The 21,689-nt window shown below is 39.3% G+C and overlaps 1 long non-coding RNA gene across 1 annotated transcript in view; it reads right to left on the bottom strand.

Moving 5' to 3' along the window:
* Nucleotides 1-9,902: 9,902 nt before the first annotated feature.
* The window catches only part of LOC146000083 (uncharacterized), a 48,122-nt gene continuing 36,335 nt past the window's right edge, over nucleotides 9,903-21,689 (bottom strand). The window contains exon 2 of the long non-coding RNA XR_014443474.1: nucleotides 9,903-10,178. This is a non-coding gene — a long non-coding RNA (uncharacterized LOC146000083). The remainder of the gene's footprint in view (nucleotides 10,179-21,689) is intronic.

Below are 21,689 nucleotides of genomic sequence, written 5' to 3'. Positions count from 1 at the left end.
CTTAGATATTAAACGAGAAGACAAAAGTTTATGAAGAGAGAAGTAACATGCATTTCCTGAATGAAGCCTACTTTTTATTTCCTCTTTAATATAATTTGCATTTTTTAATATTACTTCTAAGTATTTGAAATTGGAAACTGGTTCAAACGAGTTGTTATCAATAATTAGATTTTGATTATTACCTAAGACTTGGTTTCGGCCTGTTAGCATATATTTAGTTTTCTCTTTGTTAACTTCCAAACCTATCTCTTTAGCAGATTTGAAATATATTTTAGCATTATTCGTAATTAATAACATGGGTACCTGGGGACCCTGGGGGGTAAAGGCGGTCAGGGGCGTGATGCTGATCACATTACCCCCACTCACGACCGGATCAAGAAAGTGTGGGGTGTTACCCCCACACCCCTATACGCCTTCATGGCGTAGTGCTAAGCACAAGGGAGCACCTTACCTTTTTTATTACTCCTAATTGTATTTATATCATTCCCTAATAAGTCTACATCATCTGCATATTCTAACAACTGAGTCACACCGTTTAATTTTAGTCCTTCGTTAGTTTCTTTTACCTTCCTAACAGCATATTCTAAGGCAAAATTAATGAGCAATGGAGATAATACATCTCCTTGTTTTAATCCATCATGAATTGTAAATTTGTCAGACACATTAATACCCACACAAATTTTACTTTCTGTTTCAAAGGTGCATAGTTTAATCATACTAACAAGCTTCTTAGGTATTCAAAACTCTACTAATATATTACATAATTTATCTCTTTTGACCCAAGTGTCCTCGTCCTGTAATCAAGGGGTCCCAGGTTCGATACCCGGTGGAGGCACATAGTGGTTCGGATCTCACTTTTGAACTGTAGGTCCAGTCAAAATTAGATTTACTTTGCATACATTCTGTCAAGGGAAGTGGGGCGATGGGAAGTGACCAATCTAGAGCGATGAGAAACACTGCTGCTTGTAGAACGAGGTGCTTGCTGCACCTCCTCCCGCAACTTCCCCGCTCCCCACTCCCGCTCAGTTTTATTCTGTCCCTCTCAAAATTAGGTCCAGTTTGATTCTACACCCATCAAGATTAGGCTAAGTTTGATTCTGTCCATCTAAAACATAGCCTGTTTGATTCCCTTGCCAGCATGTAGGCAGTACGCCTTAGTACCAGACAAGAGATAAAGTTGCTAGAATGACTAAAATAACGTAGCGCATACGGACAATTTCTTTATATTGTCTTGTGCAGTCATTTGAGGTGAATATTTTATCTTTAACGAAGAAAGAATATCTTTAACGACAAACGCTCTCTATTTAATGAAGACAGAAAAACAATAGCCTGTATTTAATCAAGGTCGAGGAACATAACTTTATTTTTAATTAAGACCAAAGAACAATACCCTCTCTTTGACGAAAACCGAACAGAAAATCTTCAACAATACTCTATATTTGACGAGCATCCAATAAGAAAATCCGGTAAATGTCTGTTATATCAGAGACACATTTCTTCATTTTTACAGAAGAAACTACTTACGGAAATGAGTTTCTGTAGTATTTTGAAAGTTCGTGGAAGTTATTTTCTCACCGTAGAATGCTGCACAACAAGAAATAAGCAATTTTGATATAATAAACTTGCATTTTGTGCAAAGCGACACCATTATACCGTTGTCTCAATTATGTATCTGCAGATGGCGCGAGCCTCGAAAGTCACGCGGTCTAGCCAGTGTTTCCAAACGTGCTTTTTTTTTTACCAGAATTTTATTTTTTTTATTTTTTTAACTATGCTTACCTAACCCAACCTAACCTTGCCGGAAATGGTTCGTGGGGCTATCGTGAATGGTTTTTGGTGCTATCCGTCAATGGTTTGTGATGACATAATGAACACGAAAGTAGGTATTTTTCGGTTAAGAAGGTTGAAACACTTCATACCCACTCAAAATCGACAAAACACAAGCACGATGGGCGATGATCCACAGCTGTACGTGTCATATTGTATGTTCTGGAACGGAAGAAAGGACCCAAAGAATTACTCGTAATGCGAAAAATCGAAGTTATTTTCGTGTAAAAAGCATAATGGCACCTTCAACTATGTTCCGCAATACGCAACTGGTAAGTACGAACCATTTAAAACTGAAAATATCCGCTAGAAATGTGTCTCCGATATAACAGACATTTACCGAAAATCCCGTATTTAACGTAGTCATGGAATATTATCCAATCTATAAAGAATATCGCACAAACTTCTTCTTGCCGCACATTCTACATTATTGTAAAATCTACAATGCATAATTCACAGGATGATTCAAAAGTCCCTTAACCCTGTATGAAATATAACGGAGTTAGGTTGGGTACAAATGGTCATGATAGAAACAAGCTAGGCCAAGGGGAAACCAAATTGGTGTGATCTAAGCGGATTTCTCCCATATTGAATTGAACTCAAACATTTTAGATGGGAAGGGGTGATGTGTTCAAATGAGGCTACAATTTTACGAGAAATGTAATGGTGAAGTTTCTTTCAATGCTTCAGGAAAACGTTTGGACAATATCTAACACGTACAAAACCTGCTCAATATGTTGTCCTTGTTTCTGAATGCACACTCGTAGGCGTCCCTTGCACGCACGTAGAATATTCCGCAACGTAGCAGGTGGGATAGCATTACAAGCAGAAACTATGCGTTCATGCAGATGGTCAATATCACGGATTTTCACAGCATATACCATTTCATTCACATGTCCCCACAGATAAAAGCCTAATGGTATTAGGTCAGAGGAACGTGGAACCCATTCCAAAGGTCCCATATGTCAATCCATCGTCCGGGAAATTGAGCATAAACAAACTCTCTGTCAATGTTTCCGTAATGTGGTGGTTCTCCGTCCTGTTTAAAGATCTCCGGAAAAGTACCATCCTCTTTAAGTAAGGATCCGTAACAACATACTGTTAATGCTGAAGTTTATACGGGTGCCATTTGTGCAAGATCCGAACCATTGATGGTTGACTAACACCCTTTGGCATAAACATTGGTGTCATTTGTTATTTTATCATATCATCCTCATCTTCGCGATTAGCCAAAGCTAGCAGAAAAGCGAATTAAAATAAACCAAATCAATCAATCAATTATGGAGATATTTTAGAATGAGTAATCTTGAATTGCAGTCTGCCCATTATTTGTGTTGGTCAGTTTATAAATACTGTCAATGTTTTTTATAACATCGCAAGTATCATTAATGTTTTGGATTTTGCTCAGGCAAGACTCCCAAGTTGTAGTTTTCAAGCCGTCTCTCTTAACGAGCAACGTTAGTGGCAATGCTGCCAAGCGCTCCTGGTAGATATGTCAGAGCAAGCGTTAGCTGTGTTGGGTTGCATACGTATAGGATAGATCTTAAGCGCTTATAGCACAGAAACTAAGCACTTTCGAGGTAAACTTTATAGCTAAAAGTTATTTGTTTTATGATATCTACCAGCACCCAAGCGTTGTTGAAAGATGTTTGGAACACCCTGTATATAGTTCACATAAGGGGAAGGTTCAACTTTTGCTATGATTAGGGTTGCGATATTTGATAAGTGAAAATCCGGGAATCTGCTGACCAGAAGCTTGTTGGGGAGGGGGAGGGGGTGCTGGTACCGATAAAGCTGTGTGCATGTACACTTATAGCACAGAAACTAAGCACTTTCGAGGTAAACTTTATAGCTAAAAGTTATTTGTTTTATGATATCTACCAGCACCCAAGCGTTGTTGAAAGATGTTTGGAACACCCTGTATATAGTTCACATAAGGGGAAGGTTCAACTTTTGCTATGATTAGGGTTGCGATATTTGATAAGTGAAAATCCGGGAATCTGCTGACCAGAAGCTTGTTGGGGAGGGGGAGGGGGTGCTGGTACCGATAAAGCTGTGTGCATGTACACTTCTGTTCAGAGAAACTGACACACTCGTTTGAGTAAAGATCAACTTCGGAGCCGATCGAGTGTGGCAGTACAGCCGAAGTAAAGATTCGGGAAAACAGCAATCTGCAGAGTTGCTGACCACTAAAGTTTTTCACCGGATTCAGCGAATTTTCTGACTTCCAGAGTGAAAAGAAACTGTTACAGGAAAGCCTTGCATTTTAATTATTGACGCAATGCAGGGTCCTATTTGAAAAGACAATGGGAGGAGAAAATTCGGGAAAATATGTTTGAGATACTCACTTACCCATGGTTTTCAAGTGTGAAGAAGTGCCCATCATCGCTGATGCTTCATCGTTGGATACGGGATACTCTAGCCTTGACTGAAGACCAGGTATTAAGTATTGAACTGGACCAATACCGTAAGTGCGTGTATATTAAGCTAGTGACGCGTCTATTAGACGAACAGTTAATGAATAAATTTGAAGGGAAGTTAGTGTATTGTGATGAGGATGATGAACATGAAATTAGATTAGATTGGGCTGATAGGACAAGTACACTAGTGAGACTACATCTTGTACCAATGGAAATAACCGATAGCCATATCCGTACAGTGCTTGCGCAGTATGGTGAAATTAAGACCCCTCCGGTGGACGAGTGATATTCGGATGAGCATATTTATAAAACTCGTACAGGCATTAAGTTGGTGAGAATGACTCTGAATAAGCCAATCCGGTCCTATGTATCAATACAGGGTATGCAATATTGGGTAACATATTATGGACAGAAATCTACCTGTAAAATATGTGAAGACACTCAACACACAGCACGGTTTTGTCCACACCGACGTGGTGCTATGGGTGAGCTAGTGATGCAAGATAATACTGGAGCATGTGCTACTCCTGTAGAAATCCAGCCTAAGCAGTCATATGCAGCAAGGCTACATGGACCACCTAGCCAACGTTCAGCGCACGAGACGGATATAAAGGCTGACACTCAATTTACAGTGTTGCCAATTCCAATGCAGTTTCAAGAAAAAAAATTGAACTATGAACGCGATAAAAATCTGCAAATAGAGCCGAAAAAAGCTGATGTTTTAGAACACAAAATGGACCCTACGAAGGAAACACCTCTACCTTCCGTCTATCCACAGCACATCGTGGGCGGAAGATGTGGCATCTTTACACAACCTCCATAGTGACGTACGGGATAACGTTTTGGTGACTGACAGTCTGGAAACAACTGATCAAGCGATGCGCGAGTCTGACACTACGAGTAATCTTGAAATGGAGACTGACATGTACGAAGAAGGAGGATCCCATACACTGGAAGATCAACAAAGCAAGGTTCAGCTTGGTGAAACCACAACAGGAACTAAGGACAATGCCAAAAGAAAATCAAATGTGAAGAGACTCCAGGAACAGAAGCGGTTGAAGAAGAAAAAAGTACAACAAAATGTGTATCCCAAATTTAAGTCTTCAATTATTTTCTCCTTGCCACACAAACCGCAACAAAGTATAAAGCTGTGACTCGGTGAAATACTTTTCGTGGCACCCGTTTGGCAGAAAAAGGAAAAAAAGCTTTGCCCACACGGGGAATGGAACCTACAATTTCCGCTTACGAAGTGGCGTTTTACCGACATGGACACAAGCCATGATGCGGAAAAGCATGCTATTAAGGTGATTTCTCCTGAACATTGCACTTTTACCTGTCCGGTACCAAACTTTCAATGTTCCTTTTCTCTAATTACAATAATTTGAAAGCAATACGCTTCATGGTATAGTGTCTCTAAGCTGTACACACATTGCTCGCAGACTATACATTAATGTTGTGTGTGTTTATTAATGGACACAATCAAAGACGTGCTTTTGTGCAAGGTTGTGTTTCCAACCCCTAATGATCATCGTGCTCTAGCTTCTGTCACCATGGCAGATTCTAATATGTGACTACATATCTTATATGTCAATGGCACATACATAATTATATTCTTAAACCAACTACAGGGTGGCGTAGAGAAACGGCAAAATTTCAATTGAAGTAAAATGCACAAAAAATCACAGGAAAAAATACATTTAATGATGGATATGCATGTACGTACATATTATGCCATTAACTATGACATTTACACGTCATTTTACATGTCACTTTACTTCTTTAAGATTACATCTGAAAAAATTGTTCCATTTCGGCGTACACATTCTGAAAGTCTGCTTTGAAAACTCTGGAATCCCTGCTGTATCATGTCTCGAGGAATATCAGTGATGGCTGCTCCAATCTTCTGTTTCAGTTCATCGATGTTTGCAGGACGTGTGCTGTACACTTTACTTTTGAGATGTCCCCACAGAAAGAAATCCGAAAAATTGACATCAGAGGATCTCGGAGGCCATGAAATATCAAACTTACGTGAAATGATCGGCCTTCCAAACAATTTGCGAATCGCCTCCATCGACTGTCGAGCAGTATGTGACGTGGCTCCATCCTGCTGAAACCACATGTTGTCGGTGTCAAGATGTGCGTCGTGCAACTTCGGTGCAAAGAATATTTCAAGCATAGCAACATCTCGATCTGTTCTCACTGTTATTGCAATGCCATCCTCACTTTAAAGAAAATATTAGGGCCGAAAACACCATGACTTGACACTGCACACCATACTGTAACCTTGGTGCTATGTAATGCACTTTCGTGAAGCTGACAAGGATTTTCCTGTGACCAGTAACGGAAATTCTGTTTGTTAACATAGCCGCTAAAGTGGAAATGGGCTTCGTGAGACATCCACAAATTGTTAAGGAAATTGGCGTCATCGTTAACCTTAGCCAACACCAATTCGCAAAACTTCTTACTCAACACAGGGTCTTCAGGATGTCATTGCTACACAATCTGTAACTTATAGGGGTGGAACTTCATTTCATGCAGTATTCTTTGTACGCTTCTTCGACTACACTGTAGGGCTGATGCATGTTGTCGAACGGAGCGACGAGAGCTCCTCTGAATGGCAACTCGAACTCCTTGAATATTGTCTGGTATACGTACTGTTCGAACTCTACCTGGGGGCTTCTTCTTCAACGCTGAACTGGTTTCTTTGAAATTACGCACCCATGTTGTAATCGCACGAGCCGATGGGACACGAGCATGAAGTCCTAGCTGGCAATGCTGCCGAAATACCCTTTGCGCTGCAGTCACACTATCACCGTTCTTATAAGAAGCTTTCCCAGCGAAAGCACGCTCCGAACCATTCCAATGCTGCATGATTACTAAATGGCAAAGCCTCCTCAATGATGTCGCATCGGTCCGGAACAAATACCGGCGCTACAGTGTTGACAATTCCACATTAAAATTTTGCCGTTTCTCTGCACCACTCGTTATTTGCCGAAGAAGAGTGATTTTTCCGAAAAATATGAAAACATTCATCCAGCCTGTAGTGATTTTTGGAGCTTTATTATAATACTTTCGTGTTCAAATTACAAGCTAGAAAAGCAGTTTTTCATACGTAAGAGAAAGTAACGAAAGTGATCCTGAAGTCACATCATTCGGTCCGTGATAGATATTGTTATTAGCTTGGATTGTTTATTTTCTCTCGTCGGCATCTTGAACGTCAATTTGATTTATTTTTTGTTAGCTTCGCTTTTCTTCCAATTTTAGTCATTCGCAACGAAGAAGATAAATTATGATATGGGAAAGGTGATGAAGGGACACCTACACTCAGGTCGGAATTCGAACCCTGGTCCTCTTTGTGAATGTGGTCGTTGCTGTTACATAAAGCTACGGAAAGAGGTAATGGAACCACCATCCACTGCCATCTGCTTTCAAATGAATATGAGATATTTCCCAAGCGAAGGGATTGAGGTAGAGTTTATTTTTATATTATTTATGGGATACTGAGTATCTCAAACATATTTTCTCGAATTTCTTCAAGCCATTCTCTTTTCAAATTGGACACTGTATTGCGTTAATAATTAAAATGCAAGGCTTTCTTGTAACAATTTCTTTTCACTCGGCAATTCAGAAAATTACCTGAATCCAGTGAAAAACTTTAGTGGTTAGCAACACTGTTTTTCCGAACCTTGACTTCGGCTGTACTGCCACACTCGATCGGGTCTGAAGCAAACCTTTTAATTCAATCGAATGTGCCAGTTTCTCTGAACAGAAGTGTTCATATATTTTTATATAAGTTAGTTAACGGGCTAGTCGACAGCCCAAGTCACCTCCAAACATTAAATTTTAATGCTAAAAAGAATGTGTTAAGGTTCAGGCAGCCGTTTCATTACGGCAAATCCCACTCAACAGTGCACCAGAATTCGCCCATTCTAAGACTATGTATTAAACACAATGAAATAGTCAGAAACGGTGGAGACTTGGATTTTGCTATGCCATTCAAACAGTTCCTGTCTGTTCTTCAAAGAACATTATAAACAAATTTAACTCCTAAATTACTATACATGTTTCTGTGTACGTGGGTATGTTTGTTAATATAATTATGCCCGTATGTGTGTATATTTGTTTATATATGAGTATACAGGGTGTCTAAAAAGTAATAGCGCAAACTGACAAAGGTGAAAGTACACGATAATAGAAGCAAAAAGTCTCAGTAAACATGGGTCTGGAAACGAGCCGTTTTCAAGTTAATCGCGATTATGTGATTACAAGCCGCCACAGACTTCATTGTTTGTAAACGTAGTCCTAGTTGGTAAAATGTAATCTTCGTTGCTATAAAGTGCCATTTCACTACACAGTCCAGCACAACTGACGTGACTCCCACAATACGATTAGACTGTGTACTGATTGTATCCATACAACGTCACTTCGCAAATGTACTGATTGATTGCAACGCAACCTCTCGGAAATGTTCTGTTTGATTACAACGCCACCTTTCGAAAATGTTCCTTTCTTGTAAACAAAGAGCAACCCTCGGGCCGAGAAAAGAGTAAAGCAGTCGGTGTTTCCAAAATGCAATCAGTGATGCTTGTAACCTCACATTATTAGCATTTTACCAAACACGACGACGTTTACAAACAATGAAGTCAGTGGCAGCTTGTAATCACACATTCGCGATTATCTCGATAACGGTTCGTTTGGAGACCCATGTTTCCTGAGACTTTTTTGCTTCCATTATCGTGTATTTTCACCTATGTCAGTTTGCGCTATTACTTATGAGACACCATGTATACATGTGTTTAGTTATGAATGTCTGCATAAAGATATGTATCTTGTTGTACTTTTGTAAATATCATTATCAGATTTATGTTTGGTATAAAATTTGTGCTTGTATTATTTACACAATGATTAGTGCAGTTTTGCTCCCTTTTTCTATTCTTTTGTGGTGTTGAAATAGTAATTATTTTAAATGTTTACAATGTATGTAAGCCTTTTGTAATTGAAGCCAAAGCTCTGTTATAGTTGAAAATAAATAAAATAAATAAATTTATTAAATAAATAAATGTTAGCGGTTTCTTTTTTTATTCGGTTGAAAATAAGAAACAAATAGGGTGTGAATAAATGAGTGACGTCGACCCACCTGTTCACTTTATGCACGGAAAGGTAAATCTGTGAACCTACAGTTTAAAGTGGAATAGAACGACTCGTGTAATCCTCCACTGTGTTAGGAAACGGGATTAGGCGAAATGGGATGCGATCCTTCCACCATCTGTTTTGATTGGTTGATGGATTTGGTTTATTTCACTTCCCTTTTCTCCCACTTTTGGATCGCGAAGACGATGAGTGATGAGATGATGAAACTGTTGAAGAAAACACTCATAAAGAATACGCATGTGCAGTCCGGTATTCGAACCCGGGACCCCTGTTATCCCACCGCCACGGAGTTGGGAAAACCAATACCATCTGTAAAAGGATGGATATAAAGATTTAAACTTCAAAGAATAACAGTGAATACAAAATGCTGGATTTTTTTTCATTCATCTCATTTATAGAATTTGTAATTTTGAACCGACCTGAATTTGCGCACACTGTGGCTCATTTCCTGTAGAAACAAGTAGGGAATGGAATTTATCAAAAGAAATAGAAGAAACAAACAGATGAATGATAAAGTATTTTATTTATTCAGCATTACTAATTATATTTCGAACAAACGGAAAATATTTTATCTGTGTTCATTATTGTAAAATCTCTACTTCAACACGTAATACCCATACATGGCTGCTCGAAAAAATAATTTAAGTCGTAACAAAAGATTACCGTTCCGTCTGTTTCAGTTAAACGTATCTTAACAATATATTCACCAACAAAGCGGTTGAACTGCTTTGCATAATCTGTGAAATCGAACTCACGCACATATCCAGGGTCCATAATTCCCTGAAACTAAAACAATATATATATATACCGTGCGTCCATTTCGATCTGCAGCCGAGAGATCGGGAGAAGAGTGGCGGGCGGCGGTGACGGAGATGCCGACATTTGCGGCCTGTAATGCCCGCTTATTTTTATAGACATATGCAGACATTTATATAAATATTGCAAAACGAGCACTAACCTGTGTTATAACACGCAAAAGTTCTTCTGTAATTCATTGAAGTTCTGCTCTTATATACACAAATAAATACGCTATAGAAACGATGTTAAGAGCCACAGATAATAAAGCATTTTAATCATAGTTTTGACCAGTAACGTCCTGCTTAGGTTTATATCCTTGAAAGAGTTTTGTGTCGATGGGGATCGTTTGGAGGTTTCGAATGTGAAGCACTGTATCAGGATTACACTGCAGACGAAACTGATAAAAGTGAATGGTTTTCGTGAGCTTCCTTGCAATCCGAAATATCCGAGCTCGAGTTTTTTGTTCCTTCGCGACTAGATGAAGACAGAGTTGTAAATATAGTGGCGAGCAATGTAAACCAAGAGCGTGTTAATTTCGTACTGTGCGCAAGAGTGTTATTCTTGGTTACTTGCAGTTACTTGTTTGTGTTATTGTAGTGTGTATGTGTGACGTGTCAGTGAGACGATTGGAATGCCAGCCGCAAGATTCACGTTAGAACAAAGAATTTTTATGTATGACACGTACGTGAAACCAAACTCGTGTCGAGACGTGTGTAGGTAATTTGTTCAGAAATTCCCATGCGTTTCAACTCCACACAGAGATACGGTTAGACATCTTGTCCTTAAATTACGAGAAACTGTATCGTTAAATTTTAAAACACCTAAGCAAAAACGACGGATTCTAACCGAAGCAAAACTCTATGATATTGGTGCAGCGTTAGAACGTTCTCCAAACAAACCTCTACGCCGTGTTTCACAAGAGGTGGGCGTGTCAAAATCATCGACACATACAGTCACTAAGCTACTAAAATTAAAACCATACTCTTATAACACAGGTTAGTGCTCGTTTTGCAATATTTATATAAATGTCTGCATATGTCCATAAAAATAAGCGGGCATTTCAGGCCACAAATGTCGGCATCTCCGTCAGCGCCGCCCGCCACACTTCTCCCGATCTCTCGGCTACCATTTAAGATGGCAAGGCTATCTACTTTGTCTAAAAATTTTGAAACGTCTTCCCCGGCTATCCCCTGAAATGGGATACCCTCGAGAATAGTTGGGGGAACAAACTGAGACTGAGCCATAGTTGCAAATTGTGTTGGGCCTAAATCTCTAATATCCTGACCTTGGTGCTCTAATTGCTTTTCTTTTCCTGTTGTTCTAATAATTGTCGCTGAAGGCGTCTAGTTAATATTGGGCTACGTTTAAATTTGGGGGTGGAACTTGCAGTTGGACCGCTGACATCTAAATTAAAACTTGTAGTTCCTCGTGCTATATCTAATAATTGGTCTAATGTTTCATCGAGTTCATCAGCAAGGTGAAAGCTCGACATCTATCATGGCATATATAAATTCTTCTCCCCCCATTAATGTAAAAAAAACTTTAATCCCTATGTATTTTCAAAATCAAATATGGCAAGGACATATTAAAAAACTAAACAAGTGAGCAAAATTTTTGGGGTGGGTTTGAATTTAAAACTGATTGTTGAAACCTCTACTAGATAACATTCTATTTACCACATAACGAAATTTGGGGTGGGGTTGAATTCTACATAGGTTAACAATTTCTTTTCATTTCTGAAAAAAAAATGAAAAGGCCCGCTAATCTGCACCACGTAACGAACCTTAAAGTTCGTGGGATCTTAGAAGTACTTAGAATGTTAACCAATTAATCAATGGGTGATGTAAGTTACTCATCATTCATCCTCTGATGAGAGCACTCGTCATTGGCATGACGAGTTAACGCTTGGCAATGCGAAAGGTACAAAATCACACTAAGGAACTAGACTACAGAAAAGACAATGGTCACTCATTGGGTTTTGTGAACCGTTGAACCTGAATCATGGGTGGGTGTTAGGATAATTACCTGTCTATCTGAAGTATTAAGCTGAATAGAATAAGCGAAGTCCTCTGTTAGCTTCTCCAATTCGTCGACCAAAGCGTCGTTTCACTTCTGACCTACTGCTCTGCTAAACACCTCTTCTCTCCACTCCAATCCCAAAAGTCAGTCCCCTCTCAGCTTGTCTCACCTCTATATTACTAGGCCATCGAGCTCTTCCTCTATGCCGAATCGTGTTATTAATTGCCACTATGCAAACCGCTGACTCCATAAACAGAAGGAACTACCTGTTTTCCTGAATGCTCAGCGGGAGTGGGGAGCGGGGAAGTTGCGGGAGGAGGTGCAGCAAGCACCTCGTTCTACAAGCAGCAGTGTTTCTCATCGCTCTAGATTGGTCACTTCCCATCGCCCCACTTCCCTTGACAGAATGTAGGTCTTCCGCCGTAAGACCAGAAAATAACTATAGATAGATGCATTTTCGTAATATTTTCACTTCATGAATACCCATTGGAAATAAAGAGTATTTGTTTTCTAGCCGAATAGCTTTTCTATGTTACAAAGCACATATGAAAAAAGAGATATCAATGTATTTCAATGTTTTCGAAAGAGTTAACAAACTCCAAACGTGATCGAATATGAAGGCCGAATTGCAATTATGTTCCATATCAATGATAGCATCCTCGAAAATAGGTTCCAAGAATACTAAAATCTTTCTTATATTCATCATTGTGTTCGCATCAGTTTACATTCAGTCTATGCTTGTATAATGCTGCCGAAAGCACATCCCGTTTTCTTGTTGATTTCCAGGGAAAAACGTTCAACACTTCCGGTTGAAGCAATTTCCGGGACGCTGTCGAGATTGAAGTCGACATTATAATGGCGGTTTGGCAGAAATATATTATGCAATATTTAACGTGACTATATGGCATGGATTACATGCATTTTTTTCAGCTGACCGCATTTTATTCTGTTAAATTTTAACTCAATCGATGTTTTATTAGAACTGGAAATGGAGTGAAAATGAATCTGTAGATGCAGATTGTCCCATGCTTATCAGTAATGCCAACCCTAGCATAATCATGCTAAACATAGCACAATTTGAACTTCGTTGGCATAGCATCCTGTGTTTGTATAATGGGAAAATCTAGCACAATTTTCGAACTTGCTTCTCTGGGAGGGAGAAATTCATTTCAAAAGACGATAATTTGAGATTTTTTTTTTTAAAAAAAAAAACAAACAATTATATCCAGATCATATTTCCGGTCCAGGAACATGCTTTCCCAACCACACCCTCTGCTCTTCATATTGTTCCTGCAAGAAATCAGTTGAAAGTTGTGAAGTTAAGAAAATGTTCCGCTTTGTAGTTGACGAATCATCTCAAACTTTCTCTAGTTCAATGTTAATCTCAGCTCAGAAAGTAAAATAACTTAAAATTACAATCAACGGAAGAATTTAGCATAATTTCACATATTAAACAGCAATTTTTCTTATCAGGAGGTTGGCAACGCTGGTGCTTAGGCAGTTGCAAGTTCGAATGAACAGCTCCACTGCCACTATTCGTATGTGAACCGGTCAACGTTCCAGAGCAGACTGGTATCAGATTGATTTGGTGTGTTAAGTCCACTTATGCAAAGTAAATCTAATTTTGACTGGACCTACAGTTCAAAAGTGAGATCCGAACCACTATGTGCCTGCACCGGGTATCGAACCTGGGACCCCTTGATTACAGGACGAGGACACTTGGGTCAAAAGAGATAAATTATGTAATATATTAGTAGAGTTTTGAATACCTAAGAAGCTTGTTAGTATGATAAAACTATGCACCTTTGAAACAGAAAGTAAAATTTGTGTGGGTATTAATGTGTCTGACAAATTTACAATTCATGATGGATTAAAACAAGGAGATGTATTATCTCCATTGCTCATTAATTTTGCCTTAGAATATGCTGTTAGGAAGGTAAAAGAAACTAACGAAGGACTGAAATTAAACGGTGTGACTCAGTTGTTAGAATATGCAGATGATGTAGACTTATTAGGGAATGATATAAATACAATTAGGAGTAATAAAAAAGGTAAGGTGCTCCCTTGTGCTTAGCACTACGCCATGAAGGCGTATAGGGGTGTGGGGGTAACACCCCACACTTTCTTGATCCGGTCGTGAGTGGGGTAATGTGATCAGCATCACGCCCCTGACCGCCTTTACCCCCCAGGGTCCCCAGGTACCCATGTTATTAATTACGAATAATGCTAAAATATATTTCAAATCTGCTAAAGAGATAGGTTTGGAAGTTAACAAAGAGAAAACTAAATATATGCTAACAGGCCGAAACCAAGTCTTAGGTAATAATCAAAATCTAATTATTGATAACAACTCGTTTGAACCAGTTTCCAATTTCAAATACTTAGAAGTAATATTAAAAAATGCAAATTATATTAAAGAGGAAATAAAAAGTAGGCTTCATTCAGGAAATGCATGTTACTTCTCTCTTCATAAACTTTTGTCTTCTCGTTTAATATCTAAGAAACTTAAAGTTAAAATATACAAAACAGTAATTTTGCCTGTAGTATTATATGGATATGAAACTTGGTCCCTTACATTGAAAGAGGAACATAAATTGAGAGTATTTGAAAATAAGATCCTTAGGAAAATCTTTGGACCTAAAAGGGATGAGGAGACAGGTGAGTGGAGACGGTTACATAATTTAGAACTACATAATTTGTATTCATGTCCAGATTTTATTAGAATAATTAAATCATGAAGACTTAGGTGGGCAGGCCATGTGGCACGAATGGGAGAGGAAAGAGGAGATTACAGGATTCTTGTTGGGAAACCTGATGGTAAGAGACCTGTAGGAAGGCCAAGACGAAGATGGAGGGACAAAGTTGAGATGGACCATAAGGAAATCGGTAGGGATGGAAAAGAGTATATAGATCTTGCTCAAGATAAGGACAGATGGAAGGCCTGTGTTGCTGCAGCCATGAACCTTCGGGTTTAAGAAGGCTAGAGAGTTAGTTAGTTAGATGCTATTTTCAACCCCTTGAAGGATTTTGAAGTGGGAACCCAGTGGGTGGTGCTACAGGGACGGTAACAGGTGTCGTCTGAAGGGACCAGATCAGGGATATATGCGGCGTGAGGCAGAACTCCCGAAATCCATAAATAAAGCGTCCCTTTAAAGTCCGAGCAGCCAAAGAAGAAATTTCAGGAAACCCAGATTTTTCGCCTCCAGTTGTGGGAGTTTCAAGGGGAGGGAATAGCAGTGTTGCTAGACGCCTGACTTTTGTCCAATCGTATACGGCACGTATAGCTGTCAAGATGCACCCTTTGCTCGTATTTGAGGGAGAGGCAGTGAATCGGAGACCCATTTGCTTCCTACGCGGCGGCAACCATTAGGCTTCACCATGCTTGACCTTGTTGAGGGTACCACTTGTTTCGAAACGACTCGAAACGAAAAATTTTGCAAGCGCAGAATGCCACGAGAATTTCCCCTCACCTCGGAAACTGAACAAACCGATTTCTTCAGCGGTTCATGTGACCCTTCCTGGTTTTCAACGGAAAAGACAAAAATAGATTTTCAAGGATTCTTCTTTCGACGAACAGGCTTCAGTTCCTTTTGTTGTGCGTTATAATGCAGCAATATCATCTTTCTAATCCCACTGCCGGTAGTTTGTCTACTTCCATCAGTTTCCTGCACTCTGACATTAGAAATAATCAAAGAAAAACTTCAAACGGAAGAAGTTCACAGTACTCTCGCAGAAGTTAAGAATGAATTACAAATATTAGAAGACGCCATTTCTTTGGAAGAATTGAAAATAATCCGTAAGTATGTGGCAAATATTAAACTGCAATTGTAAACGTACGAGGATTTCGGACGTGTCCAAGCAACGATTGCAAATATTCAATCAGCATTGGAGTCGATGAATGATGAAATTAAAAATATTCATGCTTTAATCGGAACCTTCCAAGATCAGTCGTCTCTGTTGACCAGTATTCAAGAAACATTAGTAACTGTTCAGCAAAAAAATGTTTATTTACATAATTTGAATGTGGAATCAGATCTCACACATGTTTTAGATAACATACAGCGTGATCTTGAGACTTTGCAAACATCTGTCTCTTCCCAAGCCGTTCTAGCACAATTGAAAGCAGCTGTGTCGGCATTATCCGAGGCTAGCGATGTATATACATTGTGTTATATAATCATAATTGACCAGCTATGTTTAGAAAGTAATATATTTATAAATTAAATGATACGTATTTGGAATGAGTCTTATAATAGTAGGGGAGCAAGGCCAGTTCACAAACCGAAAATGAGGCTCGGTGAGGCTCGCCTTAATGGATTTCTCTCGTAAGGCATGAGCCTCATTTTCTCGCAGTGTTGTCAACTCCTCACTCAAAAAATCACCGAGGGTTTTTTTTGGGTCTAACCTAACCTCAAGTAAGGAGCTGGCAACACTGCTTGAGGTCTGCCTTGCAGCGTTGCCAACATCTTACTCGAAAAAATCACCAAGGTTTTTTATTTGGTCTAACCTAGCCTAAAGCAAGGAGCTGGCAACGCTGCTTGAGGTCTGCCTTGCAGCGTTGCCAACATCTTACTCGAAAAGTCACCAAGGTTTTTATTTGGTCTAGCGTAGCCTCAAGCAAGGAGCTGGCAATACTGCTTGAGGCTTGTCTTGCAGTATTGCCAACATCTTACTCGAAAAGTCACCAAGGTTTTTATTTGGTCTAACCTAACCTAAAGCAAGGAGCTGGCAATACTGCTTGAGGCCTTACAGCGCATAAAGCAGTGTTGCCAACCTACTGGTATTTTTGCCATAGCTTTTTACAAAAAAAAAAAGAGGAGAAAAAGAGAGAGATGGAATAGTTAAACAACCGACAGTATTACCAACACCTACCTACAGCTTTTTTTTCTTACTTGGCAAGGGCTATCTTGCTTGAGACTTAACTAATTTATATACTGACGTAACATACATACACTGGGTAAGGAGAGCCGGCAACAAATATATACTGCCGTAAAAGAGAGAGAGGGATGGATGGATGGATGGCAACACAGTATGTGTGTGCGTGTGTGTGTATAATATCTAGCATTATTAACTAGAGTGTGTTGGCAACCCACCTGAAACTAAAAAAGATAGAGATACCAATATTGCTGTAAGATAAAGAGAGAGACTAAGCTGGCAACAGTGGTGAGCGAATATGCCTTATCGTAATTTTTTTCCAAGTCCCCGGCGCCAATGTACCTAACCTAACCTAACCTAACCTAACCTAACCTAACCTAACCTAACCGAATACAAACACACACTGCCGTAAAAGAGAGAGAGATGGATGGATGGCAACACAGTATGTGTGTGCGTGTGTGTGTATAATATGTAGCATTATTAACTAGAGTGTGTTGGCAACCCACCTGCAACTAAAAAAAAAAAGATAGAGATGCCAATATTGCTGTAAGATAAAAAGAGAGACTAAGCTGACAACAGTGGTGAGCGAATATGGCTTATCGTAATTTTTTTCCAAGTCCCCGGCGCCAATGTACCTAACCTAACCTAACCTAACCTAACCTAACCGACAACAAACACACACTGCCGTAAAAGAGAGAGAGATGGATGGATGGCATTACAGTATGTGTGTGCGTGTGTGTGTATAATATGTAGCATTATTAACTAGAGTGTGTTGGCAACCCACCTGCAACTAAAAAAAAGATAGAGATGCCAATATTGCTGTAAGATAAAGAGAGAGACTAAGCTGACAACAGTGGTGAGCGAATATGCCTTATCGTAATTTTTTTCCAAGTCCCCGGCGCCAATGTACCTAACCTAACCTAACCTAACCTAACCTAACCTAACCGACAACAAACACACACTGCCGTAAAAGAGAGATGGATGGATGGCAACACAGTATGTGTGTGTGTGTGTGTGTATAATATGTAGCATTATTAACTAGAGTGTGTTGGCAACCCACCTGCAACACTTTGTACAGACAACATTTACTGATTAGACGATGTAAAACTCAGTGATACTTTAACATTTTATCGATAATACTAAATATAGAAAAATTATAAATAATGAAATAGCATGTTACATTTTTAATATAAGTAGTAAATAGGTGGAAATCATTGTGATGTTTGTTTGGCGTCTGCCTTCTGCTTCCGTGCGGTGCGCCTGCGCCTGCGCCCCAGAGCGCGGTGGGTGAAGTTCGGGCTGACACCTGGCGGGAAAAATAACAACCATACTACAAGGGGACATGCAGATTCGGACAACTTGGACGTGACTTCGACGGCACGCGAGAGCAACAGGAGAAAACAGTACGGAGAGCTTGCCAATCCGGACACGGCCTAAGTTTGGCTCGTCGAAAGCAACTCAAACAGTGTTGCCAGCTGTAGGTTAATTTTCCCCGTTATACAATTGCAAGAGGTGAGTTGCTTATACCCTATCTGGAAGATGTGTCCACGGCTTATGTCGTAGGTTAATTTAGTTTGCAATAGATCTTGTGTGTTGCCCCTTACAAGTGATATAGCTGCCTTTCTGCCTTTGAGTCACCTGTAAGGCTATATGTGGGTGGGCGAGTGAGGTTAGTTTAGTTTACAATAGATCGACCTGTCATGCTATATACTACTTTCTGCTTTTTTGAGTTACCTGTAAAACTATATGTGGGTGGGTGAGTGAGGTTAGTTTAGTTCACAATAGATCACACTTTGAATTTGCTCACACTCTCTCTGTCTGTGTGTCAGGTGGTCGTGTCGATCGCTAGTTGTATGTTACAGCTTAACCCGAACTAGGTAATATTAACTGTACTTCAAAAAATAAAATTGTGTGTATCTCATATCGAACTAGAAATAAAAAAAAATCAAACATTAAGCATTCATGCAGATTAATTAAGCCGTAAATTCAAAATTTTGACCCCCACACAAATCGCATTACATACATACATGTGGAAAAAAAACAGAAGTATGCTTTTTTTTTCGCCCCCGTGGTGTTTACAAGAGCCCCCTGTAAGTAAGACTAATCGGGGGTGGACCTACAGTTTCAAGAACCACTTGTGCGAGTATCGAATCCTTAAATACCACTGCACCATAGGGGGAGAAGACCCGGTGAGAGGGGGTAGAGAGCTGGAAACATTAACACCGCTATTGCCAGTTAGCATCTTCTTCATCTTATTGCATACTTATCATCTTATAGAAGATTACGCCGTCAACTTGTAACTTGTAGGTTAGCCTCGCCTGTAAAATATCATATATTTAAAAAACAAAAAATTTGTGAAGCAACTAGTCAGTGTTGCCAACTCCTATTGAACAAATCTTCGACGACAACCCCCTCGCACAATTCAAGCACGAAGACTTCCGCAACAAACCTCGGTACGAAAAATAAATTTCCCCACTGGTCCAAGCACACCCTTCCACGCATACGAAAACATTTCGACAAGCACATGTACAATTTGGATTTCACCTCGACGGTGCTGCAGAATAACAACAATCCAGCCGATAAGGCACCTCTGATCAAATTAACGCTGCACACTACGATCAAAATCCAATATAAGTTAGTTCGATGCACAAATTAAAAAAAATAATAACTCGCAAAACTCTACAGAAGCATTGGGCTTTTGATAACCATGACCGTTAGAACTGGTATTGAGCACCCACGCACCCTGGCGAGGTTATAGGGGGCCAGGCATCCTAAAAAAACAACAATTATTATTTGTTTGTTTGCATCACAATAAAAAAATAATAAAAAATACGCGCGCGCATATGCATGTACAGCACATCGTTCCCGCGAGAAAGGTTTACAAAGGTCACAATATACATTGGCGCCGGGGACTTGGAAAAAAATTACGATAAGGCATATTCGCTCACCACTGTTGTCAGCTTAGTCTCTCTCTTTATCTTACAGCAATATTGGCATCTCTATCTTTTTTTTTAAGAAAATCTGCCCTGACACCTTTTTTATTACTTAAAACAGGTCCTATTTAGTTAAAGGAGGACGTATGGTAATACTGTATAAGTGTATGAACTGATAATTTTATTGGCCATTATTTATAGAAAGCAATAATTTAATAAAATTTAACACTTATTAAAAATATTTCACCTATTGTCTAAATTCTCGACATTTAGAACCAGTTCTTAAAGGAATTAATTTGCTGGTATATGAGACAACTATATATATAAAAATATGTTTATCGAGTTCGTCCTCATATTTTCAACGCCTCAATTTAAGTGATATCACACAAATTCAATATTCCCCTTTGTTTACGGAATAAGTGCATATATTAAAAGAAATAATTTTAAAGGTAAACTAATTTTCTAAAATGATATGTTCTTGCAGAAATTCCTTGTAGTGTTATAACTGAATACACTTGGTTGTAAATATTGGACAAAATCAGTGTGTTTTGAATTAACATAACACTTCATTATACTCTGAAATATGCCGTGGTTACGTTCGGAAAGCCCTATCGAATTGTGTAAACCTACTGGCGAAAACTTGATGGTTATTCCCAAATTATTGACAAGTTCCTGAAAAAGCTTAGATTTAAATGCTGATCCACGATCGGTGTAAATATCATGTGGGGTTCCAAAGCGTAACACTATTTCCTCATACACAAATTCAGCTGCTGTACTGGCCGTACAATCCGCAACTGGTTTGGCTATTAAATACCGCGTCCCAAAATCTGTTGCGGCAATTATGTATCGGTGACGAAGATTGGATGAAGGAGGATATGGACCTGAAAAGTCTAGGCAAATCCGCTGGAATGGCTTCTGTGCGGTAAAAGTACACAGTTCTCCTGATGGTAGACCTGGACGGCGTTTATTCTGCTGGCATGTAATACATTCCCTAATTTTCCTTTGTATAAATAACTTCATATTTGGAAAATAAATTCGTGATAATGCCACATTGTAACACTTGGTAAATCCAAGATGAGAACCTCCTATGGGTGAAGCGTGGAGTGTCTCAATCACCGAATCACGTAACGTCATTGAAATGCATAACAATTTCCTGGTAGTGGCTATTAATTTCTCTTGTCTATATAATACACCATCTTCCAACACATGATGATAAACCTGCCTTTGGATGGATAAAGGTAGTGTTCCATCGTCCCTGTCTTTGTCCTCCAAAATTTTAATAATTGGGCCAAAAAAAGAATCCTGTCTCTGATGTTCCGCGACATCTGTGGTTGCATCAAATAATGTAAGTGTCCTGGGTTCGGGAATGTCCTCTTCAGTGTTGCCATCCTCTACGTTTTCTCCGCATTCTCTGCTGGGGGGATCGGCGATGTTCTCCGTAGTTTTGACATGTATAGGAGTGAATGAAAAATCCTCCAAAAGGTTACTCCATCGAAGAAGCTTTGAGCTTAAATTACGGGATGTCCTAATATACGTAATTGCTTTATTGTCCGTGTGTAAATCAAAATGGCGCCCCACAAGAAAGAATCTAAATGATTTGAAAGCATATAAAATTTCTGTTAGTTCTTGTTCAATGACACTCAATTTTTTTTCAGTGTCCGTCAAC

The sequence above is a fragment of the Lepisma saccharinum genome, chromosome 16, assembly GCF_977018435.1.
Source record: "Lepisma saccharinum chromosome 16, izLepSacc3.1, whole genome shotgun sequence".
NCBI lineage: Eukaryota > Metazoa > Arthropoda > Insecta > Zygentoma > Lepismatidae > Lepisma > Lepisma saccharinum.
The sequence above is the reverse complement of the archived record's forward strand: the minus strand, read 5'-3'. Positions and strand labels throughout refer to the sequence as shown.